Consider the following 7,804-nt stretch of genomic DNA (forward strand, 5'->3'; position numbering starts at 1 on the left):
ATGGTGTTTTCTTTAATTTTCACAACAACAAAACTTCTTCTAATCAGTTTCAGTTATGTAAATGTTGTTGTTTATTGAGTAACTTCTCCACAATCTTTCCCTTTTCATTTTTCGTCACTGCAGAGCATTCAGGCGAAAACAGCTTTTTGTGTCTTCTCAAAGGCTTGATGCTTGATCTTGAGATAGACAGCCAGAATTTCCTGTGGAGAAGCCAAGATGCTGAAAGGGGAAGCCTAAGTTTGGGGAATTTTGATAGTCACCAATATCCCCTACAATGCTGACCAAAAGCTTCACCTCGCTCTTATGCAAAAACTTCACGTTACACTCAGTCTTCAGACTGGATAAATAGAAGTTGGGATTGTTTTTGCAAGCTTTCCCAAGGTCTAAATGTTTTAGTTACTTCATATCTATGGAAGCATCTTTCATGTTTTTGGCAGTATAAACAGTGGGTTGACCCTGCCCATTTGTTTGTTTATAATAGTATCATTTCTGTCATATGGATCCAAAACCATAGCTGCTTTCAGAGGCTATAAATGACTGGATCATGCTTCCATATACTAGAGCTATGCTGGGAGTGAGGCCAGTGAAAAATAGGGAAAAAAACAAATGAAAAATATTTTTCAAATCAGTTGGGTTCAAGTCCAGACTGAAATCTAGCAGAGGTTGAATTTAGTTGTTCAAACTTCCGCACGATTGATGTTTGTATTTGGCCTTATACATTAATGAGAGTTATCATTTCCTTTAAAGAATGTGGAAGTCCCTGGAAGGCAAATAATTGAACTCAGACTTCTAAAAACTATAGTTTATTCATTTAGAATAGATAATATATTTACATGATTTCAAACTCAAGAGATAATACCAGTAAAATTCTCCCACTGGAAACCCAATATGCTACCCCAAAGGCAACCAGTTTCACCTGTTTTTTATGTATCCTTTCTCATATATACATTTTGCATATACAAGCAAATATACATCTACATTTTTCCAGTTCAAAGAGTGCAAAATGTTTATCTGGAAGGATACATGGGGTACATAACATACAAATTAAGTGTACATAGCATACATACTAAGTACCTAGTATGCAAAGTAAGTATTCATAGTATACATGTTGCATATATAATATGGTGTACAGTGCATACTGTACTCTGTTCTATACCTTTCTTTTTTATTTAACAATAAATACACCTTGGAGATCTGTTTCATATCAATACAGAAAGAACTTTCTTATTCGTTTATGTGGCTGTCTAATACAATATTCTATTGTTTTGATGTGCCAGCACATTTATTTAACCAGTTCCCTATTGATGGACATTTGGGTTGTTTCCAGTGTTTTGCTATTACAAATATAGCTGTAACAAATATCTTTACACACATGTCATTTTGCACATGTGAGAATATAGCTGTAGGGTTAATTCCTATAAGTGAAATTGCTATGTCACTTATAATTTTAATAGATATTGCCACATTATCCTTTTCAGAGGTTATACTAATTTAGATTTCCACTAGAAATGTAAGGAACCATAGATTTTTTGATCACCAAACTTATCGTTTATGAAAAGAAATAGAGCTGCTTTCTACACTGCTATGGTCTGAATGTTTTGGTCCAATCCTTCCCCCAATTCACGTGTCAAAATCCTAACCGTAGAGATGATGATATTGGGACAATGGGGACTTTGAGAGGTGTTTAGGTCATGAGAGTGGAGCTCTCATGAATGGAATTAGTGTTTTTATGAAAAGACCCCAAAGAGAGCTCTTGCCCTTTTCACCATGTGAGGACACATGAACCAGGAAAAAGGTCCTGACCAGAACACAACCATGCTGGCGGCTTGATGTTGGACTTCTCAGTCTCCAAAAAAATGAGAAATATACTTCTGTTGTTTACAGGCCATCTAGTCTGTGGTGTTTTGTTATAGCAGCCTGAGTGAACTAAGACACACATCATCAGAGGTAGGCTCTTCTCCGTTTTATTCTCCAGGGTCCAAGTTGAATCTGGCCTCCTTGCTAACATTGCCTATCACCTAGGATTTCCTCCTTCTTCTATTTTACAGCATCTGTTATCCTCTCTTTTCACTGTTTTGAGACATTTTCTTAAAGTTTCATTCTCTAACAATTGAATTATTACTTAATTCTTCATGAACTTATGTTTTGTCTCCTCTGACCATAAAGTCCATGACAGCATGAACCACATTTGCTATTTCTTTAATTTCCCTGCAATGCCCTGTAAATGCTTGGCCTATAGAAGATGCCCAATGGTAACTGTAACCTATTGAGATGTTTGTAATGAATTGTGGGAAACGTGAGTGGAATCTCATGTATTAAAGTGGTACTTTCTCTGTCTCGGTTTTGGCATGGACTGGGGAGGGAAATCAACCCTCACACTACAAAGAGAGAGAGAGCATAGTTGGAGGGAAATACACAGATAAAAATCAGATTAATATATTGAGCTATACTGCAATCCTGCCACAAAGCCTTCTACTGTAAACCCATTTACTTCTTATCTTGAAAATCATCCCCTCTCAAAATGTAGGCACTGGAACACTTCTGAACTGAGTTTTGCCACCATCGTAGTCACCCCCATTTGTGTCAAAGCATTGAATATAGAGAGTGTGATACTTTGGTCCCCAGCCTAGTGATCATGCAAATTTAGAGTTTGGGCGGATATTCACCTCCCTTCACCTCCCCTTCAACCAGGTTGCTGCTGCCCATTTTCTCAGGCCTATCCTTGCAGTGGTGTCCCTTCTGTAGGGGTCAGATCTTAACATTTCTGACCCCTACCCTCACCCCGTCATCCCCTGGTTTGTCATCTGACCTGAAAGGCTCCACAATCCAGACTGCTGCCCACCTCCCCAGCTTGACTCTCTCCTCAATGAAAGATGGGATTTCCTATAGAGGTCACACTGACTAGAAGGAGGAGATAGGGAATCTGTGTTTACTGATAATATTTTCTTGAATGGAAATAGATATTCTGAACTTCCTGTCTACCCAATTGCCTTTTCTACTATAAAATCTGCCATCAGATCATAAATTGCTGGGGAAATGGAACCAAAATATAATAGCTTTACAACAATTAAGAAACTAAGAAGTGTATATTTCAGTCAATGTTTGGTTACTTACTCTACACTCAAAATTAATGTAAACAGTCAAGATGGTGGAATTAGTAAATTCTGTGCTCGCCTCCTCTTATAACCACATCAAAATGACAACTAAACTACAGAACAGCCATCATTGAGAGTTGCCTTAGGTCTAGCTGTACAAAAGTAGTCTTACAACTGGGAACATAAAGAAGAGGCCACCTGGAGACTGGTAGGAAAGGTGGAGACTTGGAATAGACTGGTCCCACACTTGCGTGTGTTAGTTAAGAATCAGTAGGGTTATTTCAGCTGCAGAAGTCCCTCCAGAAGAGCATACCGGACTCCCTAGCCCAGGATTCCAGTGTCAGGAAGAGAAGTTCCCCACAACTTCTGGCTATGAAAACCAGCAAAGGTTGTGGCCGAGACAGAGAGAGGCTAAAGTCTCAGACGTTCCTCTTAAGGGGCCTGGGCATACTCACTTGCTGACAGACTCACGCACTATGAGCTCCAGCGCTGGGAAAGCAGCTTGAAAAGAACCAGGGACATACCAGGAGGAACTGGGTTGTCTGGCTTCAAGGCGAGGGCTAGAGGGGCAGCTTTCTCCTTGACAGGAGTGCTGGCAGAATCCATCATTGTTGAGCCCTCCCAACTCCTGGCACGCAGATGCACGTGGTGCCATATCTGAGTCTCCGTCAACCTGGCTAAACTGATTGCTCTGCCTTGGAGATTTCCAGGGACCCCATGCCTCCTAACTTGCCAGCCCACCCAAGCTGCCTTCGGTGACTTTCCTTACAAATGGCCTGTCTTGGCTCATGCTCTGGACTTTCCTAAAATCTGTCAAAGATGCACAAAACCCAAACAAGCAGCATCTGGCCTTGGCATGCCCCATACCTCATACTGAGCAGCACCAAGCCCAACACTAGTGGCAACAAGTCTTGGGTCACAACTTGACCTCTCAAGGCACCTCCAAGCCTGGCTTGGGTGGCCACCATCTGCGGATTGCTTGCTGACTCTTGCCAGATGGCCTCGGGCAGGGTGCCTTCTGAGGCTGAAGTTGGCCTGTGGCAGGGCCCTTCCCAGGAGGCTCTGGTGCCAGCACACCTGGTGACAGGCTTCAGAATGAGCCAGAACACCATCCAGGGCTTCATCCAAGGCCAACACACCCAAAGGGCAGACTGGGAAGGCACTAGAGCCCTGCTAATGTGAATCCTGCTCCAGAAGGTCAGCCCCTTACTGGTCGGTTTTCACAACAAATCTGCCTGAGGGTCAGTTCCACCCATTGACATGCAAACAGCAACCAAGGCTCAACGACACTATGGGGATACACACAACCCATTCAAGGGACACACCTGAAGCACCCAGCTCAGATGACCAGGGAAGACTGCATCACTGGGCCCTACAGGACACTTACTACATAAGGCCACTCTAAGACTGGGAGACATAGCAGCCCTACCTAATACATAGAAACAAACACAGAGAGGCAGCCAAAATGGGGAGATAAAGAAACCTGTATGAAATGAAAGAAAAGAACAAAGCTCTATAAAAAAAAAAAAAAAACCTAAACAAAATAGAGACAAGCAATCTACCAGATGCAGAGCTCAAAATATTGGTTATAAGGATACTCAATGAACTTAGGGGAAGAGTAGATGGACTCAGTGAAAACTTTAATGAAGAGACAGAAAACATAAAAATGGAAATAGAAAACATAAAAAAAGAATCAGTCGGAAATGAAGAATACAATAACTGAAGTGAAGAATACATTAGAGGTAATCAACAGTACATTAGATGAAGCAGAGGATCAAATCAGAAATTTAGAAGATAAGGTAGCAGGAAACACCCAATCAGAACAGCAACAAGAAAAAGACTCCAAAAAAAATGAGGATAGTTTAAGAGGCCACTGGAACAACATTAAGCACACCAACATTCTCATCAGAAGGGTAACAAAAGGAGAAGAGAAAGCAAGGAATTAAAAACCCATTTGAACTCTGAACAAGCCCGATCCCTTCTGATCTCGGAAGCTAAGCAGGGTCGGGCCTGGTTAGTGCTTGGATGGGAGACCACCTAGGAAGACCAGGTGCTGTAGGCATAAAAAATTTAAAAAAAAGAAAAGAAAAGAAAAGAAAGGATTGTAAACTGACAAGGTTTTTGCAATCTGTGAGGTCAACCAAGGTTTGCCTCACCTAAAAAAAAAAAAAAAACATTTGAAGAAATAATGATGGAAAACACCCCTATTCTGGCAAAAGGAATAGACATACAAGCCCATGAAGTGCAGAGAATCCCAAACAAGGTGAATCCAAAAAGGCCCACACCAAGACACACCATAATTAAAATGCCGAAGATTAAAGACAAAGAGAGAATCTTAAAAGAAGTAAGAAAAAATCAGTTATGAACAAGGGAACTCCCACAAGACTGTCAATTGATTTCTTAACAAAAATTTTGCAGGCCGAAATGGACTGGCAGGAAAAATTCAAAGTAATGAAAACAAGGACCTACAACCAAGATTACTCTATCCAGCAAAGCTATCATTTAGAATTGAAGGACGGATAAAGAGTTTAATCACCATCAAACCAGTACTACAAGAAATGTTAGAGGGACTTCTTGAAGATGAGAAATATGAATAATATGGCAATAACTACATATCTATCAACAATTACTTTAAACGTAAATGGATTAAATGCTCCAATCAAAAGATAGGTAACTGAATGGATAAGAAAACAAGACCCTCATGCTGCCTACAAGAGACTCACTTCATATTGAAAGACACACAGAGAATGAAAATAAACGGATGGAAAAAGATATTTCATGACAATGGAAACAAACAAAAAAATCTGAGGGAGCAATACCTATACCAGACAAAATAGACCTTAAAACAAAGGCTATACCAAGAGACAAAAAAAGGACCCAGTAATCCCATTTCTGAGTATTTATATTAAAAACCCAAAACACTTGCATCCATATGTTCATTGCAGCATTGTTTACAATAGCCAAGATATGAAGGCAACCTTGGTGTACATCAATGGATGAATGGATAAAGGAGCGGTGGCACATATATACAATAGTATATTAGTTGTTCATAAAAAAGAATGAAATCTTGACATTTGTGACAACATGGGTGGTCCTAGAGGTTATTGTGCTGAGTGAAGTAAGTCAGGCAGAGAAAGACAAATGCCATATGATTTCACTTATGTGTGGAATCTAAAGAACAAAATAAACAAACAAAACAGAAACAAACTCATAGATACAGAGAATATTTTGATGGTTGCTAGATGAGAGAGGGTTGAAGAGGTGGGTGAAAAAAGGGATGGGATTATGGAGTACAAATTGTTAGTTATAAAATAGTCATGGGAATGTAAAATATAGCATAAGGAACATAGTCAATAATATTTTAATAACTATATATGGTGTCAGATGGGTACTAGATTTATTGGGATGATCACTTTATAAGTTATATAAATGTCTAATAACCATGTTGTACACCTGAAACTGATATAATATTGTATGTCAGTTGTAATTAAAAATAAAAAATGATCTTAAAATTTATTGTAGTAATCTTATATATATATTACTTTTAAATGGCTCTTTTATATTTTTCTGTCAAGGGAAAGATGTAAGTAGATAATCAGCAAGAATTACAATTAAAACTCTTTTTTTAAAGCTTCCTAGTAACATCACCGTATTATGCAGTCTTATTTATTTAATGTTGCCCTCTTAATGTTCCAATTTTCCTTGACTTTGTTGATTTGGCAGCTATTCAGGTAAATGTGGTGACCTTGTTTGTTAAACCTCATTGCCAGCCCATGGCATAAAATAAGATCATGTATGTAAATCTTGGTGCCTGGCATAGAGTACATGCTCAATAAATGGTGATTATCATGATTATTAATGATAAGACCCCACCACTAACAATTGCTTCAGTTTGGTCAAATGTTAACTCTTTTAAAATATAAATAATTCTGGAAATATTTAAATTATAGTAGGGGTACGTTCGTTTATTTTCTTGAAAATTTTGGGTCTTAAGGTAGGGAAAAATTATAAAAATGGAATATATCTGTCTTCACAAATTTGGCCAGAGATAGCAATAATGAAAAAGTTAATTTTGAATTCTAAGTTTTAAAATACTAATTTATATGCTTTCTAAAATATTTAGATAAAAATATATTTGGCCCACTGTGGCAGATAGGCACATGCTTTAAAACGAATGGAGTAAAAGTTTAATGAAAACACATTTTCAGGCTAACTTTTCTATAATATGGACCTCTACAATGTCACAAAATTCCAGCTAGAACCATGACCCCAAAAGCCAGCCAGAAAGACTAGTCTGAAAGGTAGAATATCCTGATGCCCAGCACTCATTTTTATTGCTTTGATTGCCAGCACCTGGCATAAGTATTATACCATCATCATTTCTACAGAGATACTGATATTCTTTTTTAAAAAACATGTAAAACCTGACATACATTCTTAGAAATTACCATCACCTTTTGAGAATGTCTGATTCAGAGAAATGATCAAAAGTCTCTTCAAAGTGACCTTGATGACTAAATATTTAAGCTAGATGACACATTAAAAGTTCTACACTTCCTTAAGTGGCAAGTGTTGTCATTTTGTTTTGAAACTATAAATCTTCTTCCAGTCCCACCCTCTACCAGGCCTCAGTCCTCAACTTGGCTTCTTCTAGGTTTCTCACTTCCTTTCCAGAACCTGAAGATTGAAATACATCTAGCCTCATATGC

This window comes from Pteropus medius, unplaced genomic scaffold (genome assembly GCF_902729225.1).
Source record: "Pteropus medius unplaced genomic scaffold, Ma_sr-lr_union100, whole genome shotgun sequence".
In the NCBI taxonomy this organism is placed as follows: Eukaryota; Metazoa; Chordata; class Mammalia; order Chiroptera; family Pteropodidae; genus Pteropus; species Pteropus medius.